The 23,136-nt window shown below is 46.9% G+C and overlaps 1 long non-coding RNA gene across 5 annotated transcripts in view; it reads left to right on the forward strand.

Annotated features, from left to right (window-relative positions):
* The first annotated feature begins 17,528 nt into the window (after positions 1-17,528).
* The window catches only part of Gm30799, a 53,543-nt gene continuing 47,935 nt past the window's right edge, over positions 17,529-23,136 (forward strand). For 3 of the 5 annotated variants that reach the window (XR_001780654.1, XR_001780653.2, XR_381760.3), the window contains exons 1-3: positions 17,716-18,028; positions 18,429-18,523; positions 21,482-21,628. This is a non-coding gene — a long non-coding RNA (predicted gene, 30799). Of the gene's footprint in view, positions 17,694-17,715; positions 18,029-18,428; positions 18,524-21,481; positions 21,629-23,136 lie in introns of those variants that run through there. The other 2 variants (XR_872864.3, XR_872865.3) reach the window with 2 other exon arrangements.

The raw sequence follows: 23,136 nt of genomic DNA on the forward strand, positions 1-23,136 counted from the left end.
CACATGCTGACTCAGCTGAGTTGGGGTGCTATCTCTCAATGGAAAGTAATGCACTGAGAACTGGAGATGGCTTGAATCTTCCCAGTGCCCATCCTCAGCCCATTGGCACTGCACCACTTTCTCTGGTTTGTGTCTGGATGACAGCGTCCCCTCAGGTCCACAACTGGCTGGAATGGCAGCCCCAGGGCGTACCTAGACTGTCACCTGACAGATGTGTGTTATCTCTTCCTAGTGCAAAGATGTGGCTGGCATGAGGGGTCCATCTTGGTGGCTACTACAGGAATCAAATTAGAGGCTTCAGACCTGGTCCGTCTCTTGTCTTTCCTCCATGACACTGTGGCACTCAGCTCTGTAGAGGAAGACTGCAGCTGAAAGCCCTGCCCAGGAGACTTTCTCCTGGGGGGTTCCAGGGTGGGGGGTAGTGGGAGGTGTACTGATGGCTCCGTGCAGACAGCAAGCTCAATGCTGACCATGGCTCTGATTGGTAGAATGGATGTCACTATCTCCTCCACCCAGTGACCTGCAGGTTTCACGGATATCTATTTTTTATTTTTTATTTATTTTTTATTTTTTTATTTTTTTTGGTTTTTTGAGACAGGGTTTCTCTGTGTAGCCCTGGCTGTCCCTGGAACTCACTCAGTAGACCAGGCTGGCCTCAAACTCAGAAATCCACCTGCCTCTGCCTCCCAAGTGCTGGGATTAAAGGAGTGCGCCACCAACACCCGGCTTTCACGGATATCTAAATTCTACTACAGTCCTGTCTGTCACATGTGGAAGCCCTTCCTCTTCTATGGTGTAGAAAGGACGTTGAAGCCAGAACCTGGACTGAGTCATTGTTTACTCCAGAACACACAGCCCAGCACATGCTGACTGTGGTACTGAAGACGGTGGAGTTGCCCTTTAGTGAATGGTCACCACCTGCTGTCCGCTGGGCTATGCACCTCCTGTGCATTTTAATTTGAGAAGCAGGTAACCTTTTCAATCAATCTTACATTTATATCAGTTTTAGATTTAAAGAGGAATTACAATGACAGTGCAACGTGTTCAAATACACCACACAATCAATTTCCCCCTTAGGGACATCTCATGCTACTATGTTACTTGTCACAACTGAACATTCAATAGTGACACATCGTTATTGAAGGTCCATTCTTTCCCCATATTTCCTCAGCTTTGATAGTTTTCCATCATGACCTTCTCATGATTTTTGTTTGTTTGTATGGTTTGTTTTGTTTTCAGGATAGGGTCTCCCTATGTAGCTCTGACTCCTGTAGACCAGGCTAGCCTTGAGCTCACAGAGGTCTGCCTGTCTCTGCCTCCTGAGCACTGGGATTCAAGGCATAAGGAACTCTTTGGTTTTGAGGCGTCCCAGTCAGGATGTTTCTGTAAAATGGTCTTGAGCTGTAATTTCACTGGTGTTCCTCTTGTTATCAGACTGGTTGTGTCTAAAACGGGAAGACCCCAGAGGCAAAGCATCTTTTCATTGCATCTTGTCAGGAGCACACACTAGGAATATGATCACTCACCGTGTTTACTGACCTGAGCGTGTGCCTGAGAAAGCCGGCTTCAGGACTCCACCCCAGAGCTCTTCCCCTCATTCCTTCTGCACTCCCAAAAGAAATCATTGCATGTGGTGTACCTTTAAGGAACACCGAGTAATGCTTGACCTTCTTGAGGGAAGGTGAATCTATCCATCCATCTACCCATCCATCCATCTTCCTTCCTATCTGGTATATCATCTATCTAGTATCTATTGATCATTGTTTCTGTTACTTTTCTATTGCTATAATAACATACCATGATCAATGCAACTTATAAAAGAAAGTGGTTTGGGGTTTTTTTTGTTTTTGTTTTTTTGTTTGTTTGTTTGTTTTTAGGTTCATTTTGGCTGGTATGATTGGTGCTAGGGCAGTAGCTAAAAGCACACATCTTTATCCACAAGCATGAGGCAGAGAGCTAACTGAGAATGGCAAGGGGTTTTGGCACAAAACAGTTTCTCCTACTGGGGGGGGGGACCAAGCATTCAAATATATGAGCCTTGAGAGTCATTCTCATTCAAACCACCACAGTCATCTATCACCTAACCACTATCTATTACCTAACTACTATCTATCATCTATCTATCTATCTATCTATCTATCTATCTATCTATCTACCTATCCATCCATCTATCTATCTATCTACCTACCTACCTATCTATCTACCTATCTACCATCTAGCTATCTACCTATCTATCGTCTGTCTATCTATCTATCTATCTATCTACCATCTATCTACCTATCATCTATCTATCTGTCTATCTATCTACCATCTATCAATGAATCTATGAATGTATTTATGCATGCATCTATCTATCTATCTATCTATCTTTCTATCTATAGTTTAATTTCCTTTTTTTTCAAATAGTGACTCACTATATACCTCAGGTTAAACTTGAACTCAAAATCCTCATGCTTTTAGTTTTCTGATGCTAGGACAATAGGCAGGGGTCACTACACCCAGCAAATTCTTTGGAATTCTTTGAAATTCTTTTTTTGTTTGGATTTTTTGTTTGTTTGTGTGTGTGTGTGTGTGTGTGTGTGTGTGTGTGTGTGTTTTCAAGATAGGGTTTCTCTGTATAGCCCTGGCTGTCCTGGAACTCACTTTGTAGACCAGGCTGGCCTCAAACTCAGAAATCTGCCTGCCTCTGCCTCCTGAATGCTGGGATTAAAGGCGTATGCCACCACCGCCTGGCTTCTTTGGAATTCTTATGTGAGTTTATTTGTTTATTTGCTTGCTTGCTTGCTTACTTACTTGCTTGCTTGCTTGCTTGCTTGCTTGCTTGCTTGCTTAGTGTGTGTGTGTGTGTGTGTGTGTGTGTGTGTGTATGTGTGTGTGTGTGCGCGGGCGCGCGCGCGCACATACTATTAGCAGGCATGTGGAAGTCAGAAGACAACTTATGGACATTGGCCTCTCTTTCCACTGCATGGAACTGGAACTCTGGAATCAAACACAGATCCTCAGGTGTAGTAACAAGAGTCTTTACCTACTGAGCCACCTGCCTGTCTCTAGTTTGGAATTCTTTTTATTTTTTTCTGAAAAAATATTGCATATATATGAGTATTTGACTTCATGGATGTATATGTACCATGTGAGTAGCTGGGGCAAGTGCTCAGAAGAAGGCATCAGATTCCCTGAAATCGGAATCACGGATGGTTGTGAACCATCAGATGGGTCTAGGAGCTGGACCTGTGTTTTCTATAAGAGCAGCCAGTGCTCTTAACTGCCCTTAATTCAAAATTCTTGTGCATGGAAGATTTAACTCTTCTTGCCTACTTATTGACTCCTGTAATTATTTCTTTATATTAATATGAGCTGGTGGATGTGTACTTTGTATTTGGGGTCATAATCTAGCACCCCTTCACTCAGTTACAAACGATTCCAACACTGGCTCCTGGCTCTTCCTCTTTTATCATGGACCTGGTGTTTTCTTTAAAATGATGTTTTCCTGCCACAACCCTAGAATCAGCCATTTCTTCCAGGAGCCACGTTGTTCCTTATACTGGAGAAAGTCCTAGAAAGTCTGACCTGGGCTAGAAGTGTGCTCTGGGAAGGAGCATGCTCTCTCTCACTCTCTCCATCTTATGAAGAAGGAACCAGAATCTTGGAAAGCTTCAACAACTGACCCAAAGTCCCACAGCCCTTATGCTTAACTTGGCTCATTTTGTTAATAAACGTAATCTGTCTACCTCGTCCCTCAATTATTAATCTCACACTAACCACAGTGTGTTCAGGTTGCAGGAAGAGAGAGACCGTGTCCATAGTACCTCCTCCTTATGAACTCTAAGGCACCATAGATGAGAATTGTGCCTCTCATACTCCCTGCTTCAAGTTCTCCTTGGATAATGGAAACACTGTGTACAGGCCTAGGGTCTCCCAGGCCTTAATCATATGCCATGAGCTGCCAAATCAAATGGGAAGTTGCCCAGCCTCCTGGGAACTCAGACCCAAGTAGGGCATCACCTACAGAAGAACTGAGTGTTCTCTGAGAGTCTCTGCCAGGACCCCTGCAGTCCTGGGGCACAGAGATAGGTCGGCCATACCAACAGCACCTATATCTGCCAGCTGGTACCCCTCTGCCACACAATCAGAAGCTACCAATGGGAAGAAAGAGATTCATTTCTGGAAATTACCAGAACTTAGCCTATAATGTAAACAAGAGCTGAGCTATGAAAGATAGAGCCAGCCAGAGGCTAAGGGGAAACTACAGGCCTCTGTGGAGCCTTTTGGTCTCTGCTCCCTCTCCTGACTCTGATGGCTATCCAAGGTTGGTGGCTGAACAGGGACAGTGAGACCTGTGACATGCTGGCTTGGGGTCCTTGAGCAAGACCTCATCTTCAGTCCTTTGCCAATCCTCCTGCAGCCAGGCAGGTCTTCTCCAATGGGCCATTTCCTTCCCTTTGCCTTTGAAGTTTCACATAGGAGAGGGCCAAGGGAAAACTGTTGTGGCTTATGACACCAGGAGACTCTGGGTGATTTCCTCTACTACCCACATTGCCCCTGCACTCAGCAGGATGTCCCATGGCTTTAGGTGTCCCTGTGGGGGGCCTGAGTGGTAGCAAAGAGTCCAGTGCAAGGAGATCTTGGGATTCCTGAGTGCTGTGTCAATTGCTATTTATCGCTTGTGAAGGCAAACAGACCCAGGACTCTGAGCCATGAGTCGAGCAGGCAGTACAGGAGACAGCTTTGTCCCTTCTCTAGTCCTCTAACAAAGAGCATGGCCCCAAGGAACAAACCCAGCACATCATGGCAGGCTCATTCGTGATGTGGCTCAAGTGTTCACCTCCCTTCTCACTTGGCACTGGCTGAGCTCAAAAGAGACCACAAAGCTGCTACTGCAGGAGCTCTGGGGGTGGGGGGAGGGCAGTCTGCTTGGCAGCCTCCCACTCTGCCTGGGCTCTGTCTGGGTAGCTCACCCTTTTTCTTCCTTTTGGAATGGATCTGCCTCTGCAGCTGCCTGGGATATTGTCCCACATCCCAGCAGCCACATTGGCACCCAGCACCCCAGCACTGGCACGGCTCCTGCAGACCTGAGGTTGGAACGCTAAGCACACTAGCATCCAGCAAGACACACCCTTGGCTCTCCTGGGGCCTCTCACTCAGCAGGAAGGCCTGAGCAGAACTTGTCTTCTGTCATGCACCAATGTTCTCCTTCCACAAGAAGTTTCTGAAGAGCCTACCACGTGCCAGGTGCCCTGCTAGGCACTGGGCTAGGCACCAATACGTGCATAAGAATGAAGCTTGCCAAGGAAGGGCATGACTGGTGGCTTTCCTCTGACACATAAGGGTGTCTCGCATCTGCATTGCAAAGAACTCTGCCAGAGCTCTGCAGATGGAAAAGAAAAGACTTGGTCCAAGGGCTTCCTAAGCAACAAAAAGACCAGGGTTTGCCTGGGGTGGGCAGCAGCAAGGCTGGCATTGACAAAGTAATTGTGGGGGTAGGGGGGTGGGGTAGGGGGGTGGGAATAAAGTGCCTGGGCTGGTGGCCACTGGGGGAAGACTGTCTGCTTAGATTCATCAAGCTGTGCATGTTACAACTTTGTGCTGTATGTCAATTCCTCAAGAAAGCAACATCCCCATCGAAAAACAAACAAACAAACAAACAAACAAAAAGCAAGGACTCTCTCAATAAGGTAGCAGTTTCTCTCTTCTGAAAACCTATTCTAGATGGACAGACAGGTCACCATCTGTGTATCCAAAGTGAGCCACTAACTCCCAGGGCCAGCCAGTGAAGCATGAGTGCAGTTCTCAGAGACAGCACGCTGAGCAGCGTCTTCAGAGCCATACCTAGGAGTGGTGGCCACAGCTTCTGCTCGCATTCAGTGGGCTCCACCCCTCTGTCATCAATGAATTGTCACTCTCCAGCTAGTGAAAGATGGGATGGGTTTGGGTGGCAGATGTTATCAGTTTCTACAGTGGCTCTATTAATTCACACTCCAATGGATCCCTTTCCCTCAAACCTTTATGGATGTTTGTTTGTTTGTATTCTTGACAATAGCCATCCTGGCTAGGGTGAGATGAATTCTTTCTTTTTTTTAAGATTTATTTTTGATTTATGTGTATGTGTCCCTGTGAATGTATGCCGTGCCAGTGTGCAGGTGCTGGTGGAGGCCCAAAGAAGACATGAGATCACCTGGAGCTGGAGTCACTGGGAATCATGATTGGCCCAGTGTGAGTGCTGGGAACAGAACTCAGGTTGGTAGAGCTGTAGTCTTAACCACTGAGCCAGCCCCCCAGCTCCCTGGTGTAGTCTTGATTTGCATTTCCCTAATGACTACTGGACCTGGGTTATTTTTTCATATAGTTATTGGCAATTTGAACTTCTTTTATAGTCAGTTTGTTCGGTATCTTTGCTTATTCATTGATTGAATTACTTATTGATTTGCTGCTGCTGCTGCGGCTGCTGTTGTTGTTGCTATTTAGCTCTTTATATATTCTGGATGTTAATCACCTATCAGAAGACAGAAAGCAGGTTTTCTGATTCTGCATACTCTCTTTGTCCTATTGATTGTTGTGAAGAGCTTTTAATTGGATGAGGCCCCATTGTCAATTCTTGCATAGTTTCTTAAAAATTGGAGCACTGTTCAGGGAAGATGTTGTCTATTCTTGTATCTTGAAAGATTTCTCTTATGCATGAGAGAGAGAGAGAGAGAGAGAGAGAGAGAGAGAGAGAGAGAGAGAGGAGCTTTTACATGTTGATATTCAGTTCTTTCAGAAACCACATGTTAAAGGGGATTTTTAGTCAATGTATGATATTTTGGCACAACCGGGGGTGACTATAGATGTATGAGTTTGTCCTTGGATCCCCTACTATTGATCTATCCCGTCTATTGATTCTGTCTGTTCGGCATTATGCTGGTTTTATATACCATGATACATTTGAAACTGGGTATTGTGATAAAGTTTCTCTTGGTCAAGGTTGCGCTGGCTATTCAGGCTCTTGGTTATTTTGGGGTCTGTCTGTCCCTTCATGTACAGTTTGACTTATTTAGTAAAATAGGACTTCAACAATATATGGTGCACATATATTTGCAGTTACATCTTCCTGGTGGGTTATTCTATTCATAGATCTATAACAGCCCCTGGGTCATTTCTGATATATGTTGACTTAGAATACACTTTGATGGATGGACTTAAGCCACTCTAGCTTGCTACTGAGCTCACTCTGCGTGGGATGCAATCTCTTATCCCTTCACTTTCAGTTTGTATGTCAGGGGGGTAAGGCTCTTGCTGTGTTTTATTTTTCAATCCAGCCTGCCAGGGAATCCTTAAGTCAGAGAATTAGCTAGTTTCATTTAAATAATGGTTTTTAAATTCATCAATGTTGTTATCATGAGTCTATTTTATTACTGTTGCATAGAATTTCAATATATGAAAACCACCTGTTGTTTATCCATTCTGCTTGTATTCGCTTCTTGGCTATTAGAAAGAGTGGCTACTGACTGTGTCTCTGTATTATAAAGGTATTCTATTGACATGTATATAAATATATAATATATATGATTGTATATTAATCTATAATTAACTGGTTGTGGATGAAGGTGCCAAAATCATACATTGACTAGAATCCCTGTTAACATGTATCTGGAGAAACTGGATATCAACATGTAAAAGGTTCTCTTTCATTCATATATATATATATATATATATATATATATATATATATACACACACATATATATATATTCTCTCACACACATATAAATATATATATATATATACATACATACATATAGATACACACAAACACACACACACATGCATACATACACATACACACACACACACATATAAAATCTTTCTCAGCTAATTTCTGGGAGTGGATCAGCCATGTCACAGCTTAGCATAATTAGAAATTGTTACACCATGCTCCAACATTCACCCCGGCGGTGCACGAGATGGTCTTTTGCTCTTCATCAGCACTCGGCATTGCCTCTCACTCCTGTTCCATTTTAGCCAATCAACTCAGTAGTAAGGAGTCCTCTCATTTTCGGGACATCGTTACATCAATTCTGTCGTTACCCTACTGCAAGAGAAGGTGGAAAGGCGGGTACTTAAAGAACTCTATTCATTTCTTATCCTCATCCAGCCAAGCCGTGGGCTCTCTGAGGAGCCCTGGGCAGGCAACACTGGTGACGTCTCTAGAACAGAGCTCTGTGCTGTTTGCCAGATGCTTATGTGCAATGCTTCATTTCATTCTCAGAGCAGCTCCAGGGGACTTACACGTTTGTTTGTTTATTTACTTTAAAGAGAGAGGCCTAGAGGGGGTGGAAAAGATGCTCCAGCAAGGTAAAGCAGGGCTAGGCGTTGAGCTCGGCAGTCTGAACCTGGTGCTCACCGTGACTGTCACCATGCCATGTGACAGGCAGAAGCTCTGGCAAGTGTCGTGACCAATGCTAGTGGTCAGAACAGAGGCCACCACTGCAATTTCTCTGTGGCAAGCATTTAAGACGGCGCCATGACACAGTCCTGTGAGTGAGTCCTGCAGAGTTTCTAAGACTCTGGCTCGGGTAGTTAACAGGTTGTGTGGGAAATAAACAGCCTTACCCACAAGGAGCTCTCCCTGAGACAGTTCACAGGAACTCTAGGTTCTTGCAGATGCAGAATCCTCTGAGAGATCACAGAGGAAGCACAAAGCGAGGCAACCCAGGGGGTCAGAAAGAATCCCAGAGGAGGTCGCATTGTCCAAGTGAGGATCCAGGGAGTCCTGACAAGAGGCGACAGACAGACAGAACTTGCAAGCTTGTGTCAAGCTTATGTGTGGATCCGTGTGGATCCTGTGGAGGGTGGAGAGAGCCAGTGCCCCTGGGGGCCTTTTGATGAGACACACCAGCTTCCATCACAGAGGCTAGGTAAGGGTTAAGTAAGTCTTCAGTTGGCTGGTGACTGGTCACCTGGGACGCTGCTGGCTCTGACTAGAACTCTTGTGGCATTCCCAGGGAAAGAACTTCCCACAATCCTCTCTACCTGCAGCTCACCAGGCTGGCCCTACTCTGCTGGGATAGGTTCCTGGGGAAATAGTCCTGGCCAGAGAGGCACGTGGGCTTTTTTTTTTTTTTTTTAGATATCTTCTTTGTATACATTTCAAATTTCAAATGCTATCCCGAAAGTTCCCTATACTCTCCCCCTGCCCTGCTCCCCTACCCACCCACTCCTGCTTCTTGGCCCTGGCATTTCCCTGTACTGGGGCATATAAAGTTTGCAATACCAAGGGGCCTCTCTTCCCAGTGATGGCCGACGGGGCCTCTCTTCCCAGTGATGGCCGACTAGGCCATCTTCTGCTACATATGCAGCTAGAGACACGAGCTCTGGGGGTACTGGTTAGTTCATATTGTTGTTCCACCTATAGGGTTGCAGACAGACCCCTTCAGCTCCTTGGGTGCTTTCTCCCTTGGGGGCCCTGTGTTCCATCTTATAGATGACTGTGAGCATCTACTTCTGTATTTGCCAGGCACTGGCATAGCCTCATACAAGACAGCTATACCAGGGTCCCTTCATTGAAATCTTGCTGGCATATGGAATAGTGTCTGGGTTTAGTGGCTGATTATGGGATGGATCCCTGGGTGGGGTAGTCTCTGGATAGTCCAGTCTTTCAGCTTAGCTCCAAACTTTGTCTCTGTAACTCCTTTCATGGGTATTTTGTTCCCTATTCTAAGCAGGAATGAAGTATCCACCCATTGGTCTTCCCTCTTCTTGATTTTCTTGTGTTTTGCAAATTGTATCTTGGGTTTTCTATGTTTCTGGGCTAATATCCACTTATCAGTGAGTGCATATCTAATGACTTCTTTTGTGATTGGGTTACCTCACTCAGGATGATATCCTCTAGATACATCCATTTGTCCAAGAATTTCATAAATTCATTGTTTTTAATAGCTGAGTAGTACCCCATTGTATAAATGTACCACATTTTTTGTATCCATTCTTCTGTTGAGGGACATCTGGGCTCTTTACAGTTTCTGGTTATTATAAATAAGGCTGCTATGAACATAGTGGAGCATGTGTTCTTATTACCAGTTGGAACTTCTTCTAGGTATATGCCCAGGAGAGGTATTACTGGATCTTCTGATAGTATTATGTCCAATTTTCTGAGGAACCTCCAGACTGACTTCCAGAGTGGTTGTACAAGCTTGCAATCCCACCAGCAATGGAGGAGTGTTCCTCTTTCTCCTTTTATCAGCTGCCAAATTGAGTTATTTTAGTTTTTTTTTTAAATGTTGTTTCAGGCAAGCCCTATCATTCTAGGATGACACTGTCCAGTAGAAGATTCAATGATGGTGATGATGATGGTGGTGGTGGTGGTGGTGGTAGTGGAATGTTCTATAATCCACTCTGCTCCCAGTATGACAACCACTAGTAGCCATACAGCTATCATATATTTCAAACATAGCGAGTGCAACTGGGAGACTGATTTAAGTTTTGGTTAATATACATAGCAGCACGTGGCTAGTGGCCACCATGTTGGGGTAGGGATAGAGAGTCTTGGGTGGAAGGCAGAACCCCACCACGGAGCCCACACATAAACAGGTTCTCAACTCTTACTTGGCATTTTTCAGGACCCTGACGAAATGGATGGATATAGACAATGTTTCGTGAGAGTGGACAAGGAAACGAAATCTCTCATTAATGTGCATGGAGCTCTCTACAGCTTGGGATCCGTTATCAGAATCAGATGGTCAGCCATCTTGGATGTGGAAAACAATGGGCACCAGAGAAAGCTGTAACCATAGGCAGAGTGCCCGCTTTCATCATTTCCGTCTCATGTAAGGCTCCACCTCCTATCCCCCTAAGACTATCAAGTTTCATCTTTTCTTTTTCTTTTGAGGCAGGGTTTCTCTGTGTAGCCCTGGCTGTCCTGGAACTCACTCTGTAGACCAGGCTGGCCTTCAACTCAGAGATTAGCCTGCTTTTGTCTCCCAAGTGGTAGGATTAAAGGTGCTCTACCACCAACCCATTGGTACAAAACTTTTTGTTGTTGTTGTTCAGACTAATAATGACTTCCTCTCATTGAGACCTGTGGTGTGCCACTCCCTTAACCTAAATAATCTCCACTACCCAGCCAACAGCTCAAGCTGGGAGTTATGGAGTCCATTTGTACTGAGATAATTGAAGTGGAGAGGATTGGCCTCAAGAGCTAGAGGTAGCATCACAGTGGGCGGTGTTTGTTTGTTGTTGGTTTTTTGTTTTTTTTTGTTTTTTTTCCATGCTCTGAGCTGTCCCATCCTCTGGAACACAGTGAAGTGACAGCCCAGACACCCACAGGTGCAAAAGGTAGCTGGATGTTTACCCCATCATGTTTTGATTGGGAGAGCTGGGTGGCAACTCTCTGATGCTTTAATTTAGATGCTTTCCATGGGAGATGCTACAGACTGTGCTAGCTTCCAGGCACGAGTTAGCACTGCTTGCCAGCAAGTGGGCTTCCAGGGAAGGGGTTGGGATGAGATTTATCATGAATCTATTGATTGGCTGAGTTCTGGAGTGGAGACAAGGTCTCCTGAGCAACCAGGCACCAGTTTGGTTTATTTGGATTTTTCTAAGCCTGTGATAAGGATTGTAATTTCAGGCCCCCAGACACTCCTTTTCAGAAGCCTTGGGGAAGGAAACTGCATGACCTGCAGCCAGGCCTTCCGAATTCTGCTCCTTTTCCCTCCCCTTCCTCTCATTCTATCAGATTTTTTCAAGGTACATTGGCACACCTTCGCCATAAACTCTTCCCTGCCCCTCCCATCTTTTAATTTGTTCCTGATTGCTCATTACAAAACTCAAAACGGTTTTGTGTATGTAGGTTCCTTCTTGAAGAGGCCGGGATATTGGAGAGAGAACAATAACCCTTGTTAGTAATGCTGGGTTCTGTGCAGGCCACTTCAGATGCAGGGAGAAGGGGGATGCCCACAGGGAGCCTCAGACATTTGGTCAATATCTGCACCTGGGAGGTACCTCTGGCTTTGGTGCTAACACGGCTTTTACTCATGTCCTTGGAGGCCACAAGCAGAGTGTGTACAGCTGTCTCTTGCGGACAAGCTCGAAAACATTGGGACACAGAGCCCTCAGGTAGCTACATAGGGATGTGACAGGGCTTTCTCCAAGCCGTGGGGATAGTAATCTATCTCTACAACATGCTGGCTGCATGAGGCCCAAAGATGACCCGCTGCAGGGGGTGGGGAGTTGTCTAAATGTTAAATAGACTATGTTGGGGTTGGAGAGATGGCCCAGTGGCTGTTGACATTCCTTCTACCCTCTGCCCAACAGTTACTTAGCAACAGCCAGGTAGGCCTGGCTTGCTATAAAATGGACTGTTTGGTCTCTCTGACTCTTGCTTTCTGCCCCCTTTCTCTCCCCCACCCCTTTTTCCTTCTCTCCCCTTCTCCCTCTCTCCATGTGTTCCTGACCAGTCTCTTCTCTCTCTCTCTCTCTCTCTCTCTCTCTCTCTCTCTCTCCCTCCTTCTTTTTCCTTCCTCCCCTTCCTCCTCCTCCTTCTTCTCTGCCCCCTCTCTTCCTCTGCCTCAACTCTCTTCTCAACTCCCCTTCCCATGTCCCCAAATAAACTCTATTCTATACTAGACTCATTGAATGGTTGATACCTGGAAGGGGAAGAGAATGACTCTTCATGGGTCCGCTAAGGTTCCCCCTCCCACCGAACCATACAGTGCTCTATAAAACACAGCAGTGGCTGCTGTGAATAAGGCAGCTGTGAGCATCCATGAATAAGGTTTTGTGTGCCATCATGGCTTTCAAGCAAACTGTGAAGGTAAGGGAATCAGTCACGTGCAGAAGCGTACCAGCTCGAGTCTGGGTGGTGTGTCTGAGGGCAGCTGAGGGCTCTCTGTGGCTAGAGTGGCATGAGGCAGAAAGGGGCAGATAAAGACTGAGAGATGTAGGACCTGAGGCACGTAAGGCCTGGGAAGCCAGGTAAAGATCTTGGCTCCTCACCCCCACCCCCACCCCACCCCCCCTACCCAGCACCCCCACCCCCACCCTGGAACCTTGAGAGAACCAGTGGAGGGTTCCAACTCAAACCAAATCTTCTGGTTTGCCTCAAAGGTTATCAGAGGTAGCGAGAGGAGCGAAAAGGGGTTTGGCCAAGAAAAACAAGAAGGAAGGAAAGTTTGCAGAGTTCCTAAGAGGCTAGGAACTCCAGTGAGCAGAGGGTGAGTCATGATGCTTGGGACCCACAAGGCAGAGACAGTTCATGCTGAGAAGAGGTGACCACCGGGCACCCACACTCCTGTCCTTGTGACCACTGGTGTGTATTTATCGAGCAGTCTCCCTGTGACATCCCTAGGAGGGGAGGTGGGCAGGTTCCATAGCTCACTCCAAGCTCCAGATTCTGTCATCTGCTTCCCCCTCCCTCAACTGCCCAACCCCACCCCCAGCTCTCTGTAATTTGGCTTTCACCCCAGGAAGTAGCTCTTTTGATTACCAAAGATCTAAATTGCCTAGCTCCTCCTCCTCCTCAGCCTGCAAATATCTTTCTGTGAGTTTGTTCAACAGAACCTTGCTATGGAAATGGAGGCCTAAATCCAGCAGCCTCCATTGGGGGCCAAGTCGAAATGCACCTGTGGCCTAACCCATGGAATCAGTGCGTGCCTTAGCAAGATGCTGGGGTCTGAGGGGCATAGTTCTGACTGCCCACATTTAGGGAATGGGACTTCCTTTACTTTGTCACATTGAGGAGTAAGGGCTGCTATCTTCCTAGAGACGACCACCCCACAAGCCTCAGTGACTATCAAGCCGTGGATTCAGAGTTTAACTCTCAGGCTTCCCATTTAGGGCAGGTCCTGATGGATGAGGAAGTCAGGATTGTGGACAACAAGCCAAGCACCATGGGATAGAAGAAGTATGTCTCACACTGGGTTTGAGTTGGGATTCCCTGGTCATAGGCAGCCTTACTCAAAATCTGTTTGGGATGAGGAAGGTGGCTTAGTTGGTAATACGTTATGTGTGCAAACATAAAGACCTGAGTTGGATCCCGAGTACCCGAATAAGAGCTAGGCAGTAATAGTGTTTGTCTGTCATCCCAGGCCTGCAGGGACAGGAGAGCTCAGGCCCAGCCAGCCTAACTGAACCAACCCGTGAGCTCCAGGGTCAATGTGAGAGCCTGCCTCACAAACTAAGGTGTAGAGTTGACACCTGATATCAACCTCTGGCCTCTACACACATGTGTATGTGTGTGTTCATGTGCACACACACACACACACACACACACACACACACACACATTGATATGAAGTGAGACCTAGAGGTCTGAAGAGCTATGTTGGAAACAGGGAATCTGGGCTACTTCAAGGCCCACAGATTCAAGGCCCACATTGCAGGGTAGCCGAGCAGAGGGTCTCCGAGAGAATGGTTGGCTCAGGTGGAGTGCTAGCGATACTGGAACTGCCCTGTGCTTTGTTTGTTTGTTTGTTTGTTTGTTTGTTTAATGCCATCCTGTCATATTTCATCAGGGGTTTGGAGGAACACCAGCCTGATCCTTGGTGCAAGATACCCACCTGACTACCAAAGAAAGCTAAAGGGGCTGAAATAGTGGAAGGACAGAGAGCAACCGACATCACCTCAGCCAATATCTAGTCCACAGCCACACAAGCGTGCCCCCAACCCGACTTTTCTTCTACTGTTTTCCATTGTTTTTCAGTCCCTGCAGGCAGGGCCTGACTGACATGTGCACCCTCGTTCTGAAGCATCTTCCTCTGCATCAGGACCATTCTTCTCTGTCCCCACCCTGCAGACCAAGACTTCTCTGCCTTCTGCTGGGTCCATCTTTCCTTCCTTTGAACTTGCACTTGTGTCTGCCTTTGGTTGTTTTTCAAGTCCTTTTTTAGTTTATAACCCTTTCTTTCCAGAGTTTTATGTTCACTGAGTGTGGCGGCACACATGTTTAATCTTAGCACTTGGGAAACAGAAAGATCTCTGAATTTGAGACTAGTCTGGTCCAGATAGCAAGTTTCAGGCCTGCTACTGTGTGATTTGAATATATTTGCATACTCAGTCCCCATTGGTGAACTGCTTGAAAAGATTAGGAGGCGTGTTCTTGGGGTTGGCTTTGATGTTTCAAAAGCCCACATAAGGTTCCAGATCCTGCAAGCAGCACAACTCAGCAGCTTCGACCATGTGTTTCTGGCTTTATAGTCAAAAGGAGAAGGAGAATACTGGAACAATTAGCGGTGATTAAGAAGAGACCAGCTTCACTGAGGTGAAATCTCCTGAGAAGTGTTTTCTGAGAGCACAAAAAAGCTGTGTTCCAGAAATAGCTAAGGTTGTACCTCCTGCTGCAGCTGGACTTGCTGATGTGTAAGAGTCTCCCAGATGGTACTGGTTTTGAAGGCATGAAGGGGTCATGAAGAGCAGCTGAGGCTTGGCCACTGTGAGAGACCACAGAAGGCCATTGGAGAAGGTGCAGCCTCAGGTGTAGTTGATAGCCCAGGACTGAAGGGGTCATGCAAAGGAGCTGAGGCTTGGCACCATGAAGAGAGCCTATGAGAGGCTATTGGTGAAGCCTAGTTGTAGTGGAAGACCCCAGTGTATTGGAGATGCCAGTACCGTGGCATCAGAACATCAGCAGCAGTGGAATGGATCAACCTGAGCTTAGAGTGCTACAGAGGGCAGAGCTGGAAAAGTGACACCAGCCCTTATGAGGAACCCAGAAGGTCATGTGTGGACCCTAGACATTGAAACAAGAAGCTGTAACATTGGGGATTACAGTTAAGTGGTTGGATGAATCTCAGAAGAGACCTTGAACTTTGAATTTATATCACTGTTGAGACTGCTATAGATTATGGGGACTTTTGAAATTGGACTAAATGTATTTTTTATTATGCTATGTTTAGGTATGGCCCCCATAGACTCATATGTTTGAACAAACCTATGGTGGTCAGAGAGTGGAATGTAATGGTTTGTATATGCTTAGCCCAGGGAGTGACAATATTTGGAGGTGTGGCCTTGGAGTAGGTGTGACCTGGTTGGAGTAGGTGTGTCACTGTGGGCTTGGGCTTTAATACCTTAGTCCTAGCTGCCTGGAAGTGAGTATTCTGCTAGCAGCCTCCAGATGAAGATGTAGAACTCTCAGCTCCTCCTGCACCATGCCTGCCTGGATACTGCCATGCTCCTACCTTGATGACAATTGACTGAACCTCTGAACCTGTAAGCCAGCCTTCAATTAAATGCTTCCTTTTATAAAGTTGCCTTGGCTGTGGTGTCTCCTCACAGCATTAGAACAGTGCCTAAGACAGCTACATAGTGAGACCTTGTCTCAAACCAAACCAATCAACCAACCAACCAAACAAACAAACAAACAAAAAGTATCTTAGGCTCTACTGTCTGAGCTAGGTGGGGACCCATGTGTCCACTCTTTTAAAATATGGCGTCTCTATGGCTTTGTGGGGGCACCGGGTAAGGGTGTCTCTAAGCTACTCCTCCTACAGCAGGTCTGTGTTCATGGAGGCTGGACTGAAGATGATGAGGCTGGAGCCCAGACCTCAGTCTCCAGAGTCAAACCTGCATGCGTCCATCCTGCTCCACAAACACGCTCCACTCTCATTTCCAGTTTGGAAACTACATTAATCCTATTGGTATCACCATCTTCCCTGTCACAAACATAAATCTTAATCGCCTTCCATTTTGCCCTCTTGTCTAATTCTGATATTTAACCCATCACAAACTATTATTGATTCTGTTTTCATGGGTTTTTTTCCCCCAAATCTTTTTTGAAAATACTTTACTTTTCTGTACTTGTATGTGTGTGTGCACTTGTGGGTCCAGAAGAGGGCAGCAGATCACCTAGAACAGTTAACAGGCCACTGTGAGCTGCCCAATCATGGGTGCTGAGAACTGAACTCAGGCCCTCCGCAAGAGCAAGCAAGCACTCTTAATGCCTGAGCCATCTCTCCAGCCTCCCCAGTCGATTATTCTGATATTGTCTAGCATACGCATCTCTGCGCCAGTTAAGACTAGTTGAGGTCTCTGTTACTTTTAGTACGTTTTGTTTGTTTGTTTGTTTGGTTGGTTGGTTTGGTTTGTTTTTCAAGACAGGGTTCCTCTGTGTAGTCCTGGCTGTCCTGGAACTCACTCTGTAGACCAGGCTGGCCTCGAACTCAGAAATCTGCCTGCCTTTGCCTCCCGAGTGCTGGGATTAAAGGTGTGCGCCACCATGCCCAGCTTAGTAAGTTTTATTTGTTTGTCTAGGGCTTTGTTGTTGTTTGTTTTATTTTAGCCAGGGTATCACAGGCAGCTAGCTATGTATTCACTGTGTAGCTAAGGATAACCTTGAACTGCTAATGCGTTTACCTCTTGAGTACTGGGCTCACAGGTATGAGGCTAGTCCCATCCCCTAAACGTGCGCAGTCAGAACTATGCCCCTCAGACCCCAGTATCTTGCTAAGGCGCGCATTGATTCCATGGGTTAGGCCCATGGGTGGGCAGGCACATTTCTACTTGGCCGCCAGTGAAGGCTGCTGCATTTAGGTCTCCGTTTTCTTTCTCCTTTACAGCTCTCTTTCTCCAGATCTGGGAGCCCAAGATTCTGACACTGAGAGATCCTGAGTCACAGAGCTGAGGGCTCCAGACATCAGATCCTGGGTTTCTCTGTGCCCAAGTGCTTCGGGGAATAAATTCGACCGTCCAGGAGAAGAGTCTGAGACCTGGCTCACTGAGCAGTCGAGGTACATCTCTGGGGTAGGGCCAGGTCTCTGGAAGTAACTAGGGTCTGCCTGCCTTGGTGCAAACCCGGCCCTTGCCTTTCAGGTTTGCAATTTTGGCACCTGCTCACTCCTTCCTGCCGCTGCCACATGACTAAGCTTTGGCAACTCGAGAGCATGACAGGCTCCCACCTCCGTATCCCTCCCACCTTCTCCCACCTCCACAAGAATTCTCTACCTTCTCACTCAGCCTAGTGCTGACAGCCATGATTTTCAAACTGCTCTTCCGGCCTCTCTTCCTCAAGTTCAGGTTCTTCTCTAGCTTCTCTTTCCTACTGTGCTGGAGGGAACAACTGAAAGTAAGGCAGACACCGAGCTTTGTGGTGTGTGTGTGTGTGTGTGTGTGTGGTGTGTATGTGGTGGTGTGCAGTGTGCTATGTGTGTGTATGTGTGTGGTGTGCGTGGGTGTGTGTATGTGTGTGTGTGGTGTGTGTGTATGTGGTGGTATGTAGTATGCTCGTGTGTGTGTGTGTGTGTGTGTGTGTGTGTGTGTGTGTGTGTGTGTATGTGGTGGTATGTAGTATGCTCGTGTGTGTGTGTGTGTGTGTGTGTCTGTCTGTCTGTCTGTCTGTCTGTTGTGTCCATCCCCATCACCAAGCTGAATGGATAACTCCCTGGAGAGACACCCATGATCTCCTGTATCTCTAACACCCATCCACTATTTCATTTGCACACTGTAAATATGCGCTGCCTCTCAAGGATTATGAATGCAGAATGGAGGAAGCAGCTGAGAAGTGCTGGTCCATCTCCTATTCCTCCTGGGACTTGTTTCTCCGAGCCTTCAGCCTCCCCAGGTATCCGCAGACCTCACCAACTCCTGCTCCCATCAGACCCATTAGAGCAGTGGTCCTCAACTTCCTAATGCTGCAACCCTTAATACAGCTTCTCATGTTGTGGTGACCCCAACCATAACATTATTGCTGCTGCTAGTTTATAATTGTAATTCTGCCACTGTTAGGAATTGGAGTTGTAAGTATAGCTGTTTTCTGGTGGTCTTTGGCCTCTCCGGCAAAAAGATTGTTCCATTCCCAAAGGGTTGCAACCCAGAGGCTGAAAAACCACTAAATTAGACAGCGGATCAAAAATAATTTATTCCTGTGACCAGTGACTAGAAGGATGTTGAGTGGAAGCTACAAGGAAACAGTTTAAGATCAAAACTTAGAAGACATTCTTGCTGCTGTGGTGCATTCTAGAATCTTCACTTGTGTAGGGTGGGGGGCAGGGCAGGAGAGGCAGTAATGTACTTTAATCAGGCAACTGAATTAAATGTAATCTCATTCAGGAATACCTTCAAAGAAATACCCAGAATAATGGTTGACCTAGTGTCTGGGTATTCAATGGCCATTCAAACTGACATGTGAAATTAATCATTATAAGATAGGTCTGGGGCTGGAAAGTTGGCTCAGTGGTTAAGACCACTGACTGCTCTTCCAGAGGTCCTGAGTTCAATTCCTAGCAACCACATGGTGTCTCACAACCATCTGTAATGGGCTCTGATGCCCTCTTCTGGTATGTCTGAAGACAGAGACAGTGTACTCACATACATACATACATACATACATACATACATACATACATACACACATACATACATACATAAATCCTTTTTTAAAAAAATAAGAGGTCTGGAGCAATTCCGGAGTCCAGGCAGAGAGAATAAAAAATGAATAGTGGCTTAAAATAGGTGGTGGTGGCAGTGTTAGTAATGTGTAAAAAAATAGTCAAATAAGAGTCAAATAAAGCCGGGGCAGTGGTGGCGCATGCCTTTAATCCCAGCACTTGGGAGGCAGAGGCAGGCGGATTTCTGAGTTCGAGGCCAGCCTGGTCTACAAAGTGAGTTCCAGGACAGCCAGGGCTATACAGAGAAACCCTGTCTCGAAAACAAAACAAAACAAAACAAGCCAAAACAAAAACAAACAAACAAAAAGTCAAATAAAAAACAGTATGAAGGAAAGAACACTAGAGCTGACCCTGGGGACAGGAAAAGAGAGAACATAAGGAGATAGAGCAAGACAGTGAGGCTGGCTATCGGCAGTGCTGCTCAGCTGGTAGGGTCTGCCTAGCTGGGCCAGGTATGTGCTGAATTCATATGGTTTTCATAACAACCCTATGAAGAGAGTCTCATCGTATCCCCCTTTATGAGATGAATAAACTAAGCTTCAGAGAGATTCATAATGTCTCCGAGCATTTCTTCCCAGCTGGGAAGCCATGGGGAGAGATTTGAACCTCATGGGAGACGAGAGAGACAGGCAGACAATCCAGGGTTCTATCATAGAAAACCTCTCTCCCTCCCCTTCCCCCTTCCTCCCTCCTCCTTTTCTTCCGTCCTCTCCTCCCCTCTCCCTCCCTGCCTCCCCCTCCATCCTCCCTCACTCCCTTCTTCCTTCCTCTTTCCATGTGGGAGAATGTAAATACGTTTATGGCTGAGGAGGAGCTGCAGAAGATGAACGATTAGCAGAGGAACACCAGTGAAGCCAAGACCTGGGTGGAGAATGGCACTTAGTGGAGGGACTGCAGAGATGCCAGGCAGTGCAAATCCACCCTTGACCGATCTTCCTCCTCTGAGGGTCACTGCTGGTTGCCTCCATAAGGAGGGACCTGGATGGCTACTGGGGACAGAGAGAACCTCGGGACTTTTCCGTTATTGCTGGGGTCAGTTGTGAGCTCCAGTTAAAGGGACTTCTGTAGTAATGGCCTCCTTGTTCAGGGGAGGGCTGCTCTGAAAACCCATGAGGCCAAATTCTGGTTCTGTTTGCAAGCCTGTAATGGTGGGTTTCTAGGCTACTCTTGGGTTTCCTACTGCCTGATAGCGGAGCCCGTGGCGACTTGTTCTACTAGTGTAGGGGGTGAAGGTGCCTGGCTGGAGGCTCCCTGTGGCTCTTGGGGACAGCACAGTGTATTGCTAAGGACGCTACCCCCAATATTAAACATAAAAGCCCCACGGATTTCAGAACGGGGGTCCATGTGAACTCATCAACCTGCAACTCTGCGATATCGCCAGACACTGTGCCTTGTGTTCGTCCTTTATCACACAGTCCCGTTACTAGAAACGCCTGTGGTGCCGCTGATCTCCACCTGGGTCTCCAGCCAGCTCCAATGCTGAGGACTCCCGGCAGGCTGTACACTCATCACACTGGAAGAACCCAGAACCCATCCGGAGCAGCCTGGCGTACTGGCTGCAGGCAGCTTGTTCTCTGCCCTCTCCAAGGATCTGGGATTTATTTAGCCCGTTTCCGTGGCAGCACTGGTGGCAGCAGCAGCATCTGCTTCCCCACGAGTCTGAATGAATCACGGCCACCCACGCTAACCCTTGGCACAGCACAACCCTGCTGGAGACCACAGATAATAAGGCAGCGGGGAGACGATATGCACTTTCCACTGCCTCGTGGCTTTCTGCCCTGGGTCAGACCCGGTAAAGATAATGCACCAGGCAGAGCTCTAGGAAGGACTTACCTACCCAGAAGACTGGAAGGTTCTCTCAAGAGCTGTCAGATCTGCTTCTGCTAACTTCTGGGTGGCTTATCTTGGCCACTGCCAGCAGCACCATGGCTTAATGGCTGTAGGACTTTGGTCTCTGAGTCCTGACTCTGTAAGATGTTCCCTCCCTACAGTTGCCATTGAACCCATATTGACCGCTGGGTTCTCTGGCTCTCAGTGCAGCCCTTCCTCTCTGAGCAGCAGGCTCTCAAACTGGTTTCTTTCTCAGATTCTCCTCTTGAAAATATACCTTTCCTTCATCCTTCTTGTTGCAGATTTCTGGCGGAAAAATGAGCTTCCCCATCTCATCGGTGGCTAAAGGAAGCATAAGGCTAATCTTAGAGGTGTGCTCCCCTTACCGTCTCAGCAGGCAAGCATCACCTTGGAGTTTGCTGGAATCCACATTCCCCACCAGACCCCAGGTAAATTACATTGGAAATTCTGGGGTGCTATGACCATCTGTAAGTAAGTGTCCGGGGAGACTCAGAGGCATGGCAGAGTTTGTGGTCCAAAGAAAGAGTAGCACCTGTGCCTTCTCTATCTTGGGGATCTGGTTCGTGTTTCTGCTTGGGCTCCCAGTACGGCTGCAAATGTCTCCTGTGTGTGAGGCACGCTGAGGGAAGGGGCTTGAGAAGTCAAAGATTCCATGTGTCCTGACTCTGGGCCCAAGAGTCCTCCAGTGTCTCATCTCCAGATTACCGGAGTCACATGGAAAGGAACCAGCGTAGTTTTCTTATATGGGAAGGGCAATATCTCTCCTGCTGTGGAAAGGGTCTTGAGGGAAAAAGAAAACCTTCTTTGGGAGCAAACAATCTGGCCTTTGAGTCTTCCCTGTGAGCTCTGCTAGAGGAAAAAGCCCTGGCAAGCCGTGCACATTCCTCTTGCTAGCTCTCTTTTTGCCATTCACTCCTTACCCTGTGCTAAGTCTAATAAATGGTCTCCACCTCGGAGATCTTACTGCAGGGGTGGGGTGGGAATGATCCCTAAGTCTGAGTTTCTTAAGAGAACCAAGGCGTATGCTCTAAACGCTTCCTGCCCTAAGAGGATGTCTTCTGCCTCATGCAAGCCTTCTTCTCTTTGGACACATGATGGAGAGACACCATCTTAGCCTTCTCTTTGGACACATGATGGAGAGACACCATCTTAGCCTTCTCTTTGGACACATGATGGAGAGACACCATCTTAGCCTTCTCTTTGGACACATGATGGAGAGACACCATCTTAAGCTCCTTTTGTCCCAATAGCAGTAGGAGTCATCCAAGAGCCTGGATGTGAACGCCAACACTTTTGCTTCCATCTTGTTGAACAGAATCAGTCTCAACCTTCTGACCTTCAGGGACCAGGAAATGCAGAGGGGAGAAGGACGGTGGTAGACTGTAAGGCTTTACCATGTAAAGACCACGCGTAGTGTTTCCATGTTTACCACATGTATGTTAGCATGAGTGGGTGGTGTTATATACTTGTGTACATGCTCATGTGCCTTCTCTGCCTTATTACTTGATATAAGAGCATTCACTGAACCTGGAACGTGCCAATCCAGCTAGACTGTCTGGTCAGCAAGTCCCAGGGGTCCCTTTGTCCGCCTCCCCAGCGCTGGAACTTCAAGTACATTAATTACACAGTACTGGCTTTTTATTGTGGTGCTGAGGATCCACACTCAGGTCTTCATGCTTGTATGGCAAATACTTTACCGAGGGAGCCAATGGAGCTGAGGGAAGCCATCTTCTCAGTGCTTACGCAATCTTTCTTAACACTTGCAGGATACTTATGGTAAAGGAGCTCCAGACATGGGATGGGGGTGGGGCATTCCCAGGGCAACTGACTTTGTCTCATTCTAGAGTATACCATTAACACTACCCACCATGAACAGTGCTCCCTGTCTTTTGTTTAAGCACATGCAGAGCAAATGCTTATGTATGTGTATGTATAT

Source organism: Mus musculus, chromosome 12, assembly GCF_000001635.26.
Source record: "Mus musculus strain C57BL/6J chromosome 12, GRCm38.p6 C57BL/6J".
Classification (NCBI taxonomy): Eukaryota; Metazoa; Chordata; class Mammalia; order Rodentia; family Muridae; genus Mus; species Mus musculus.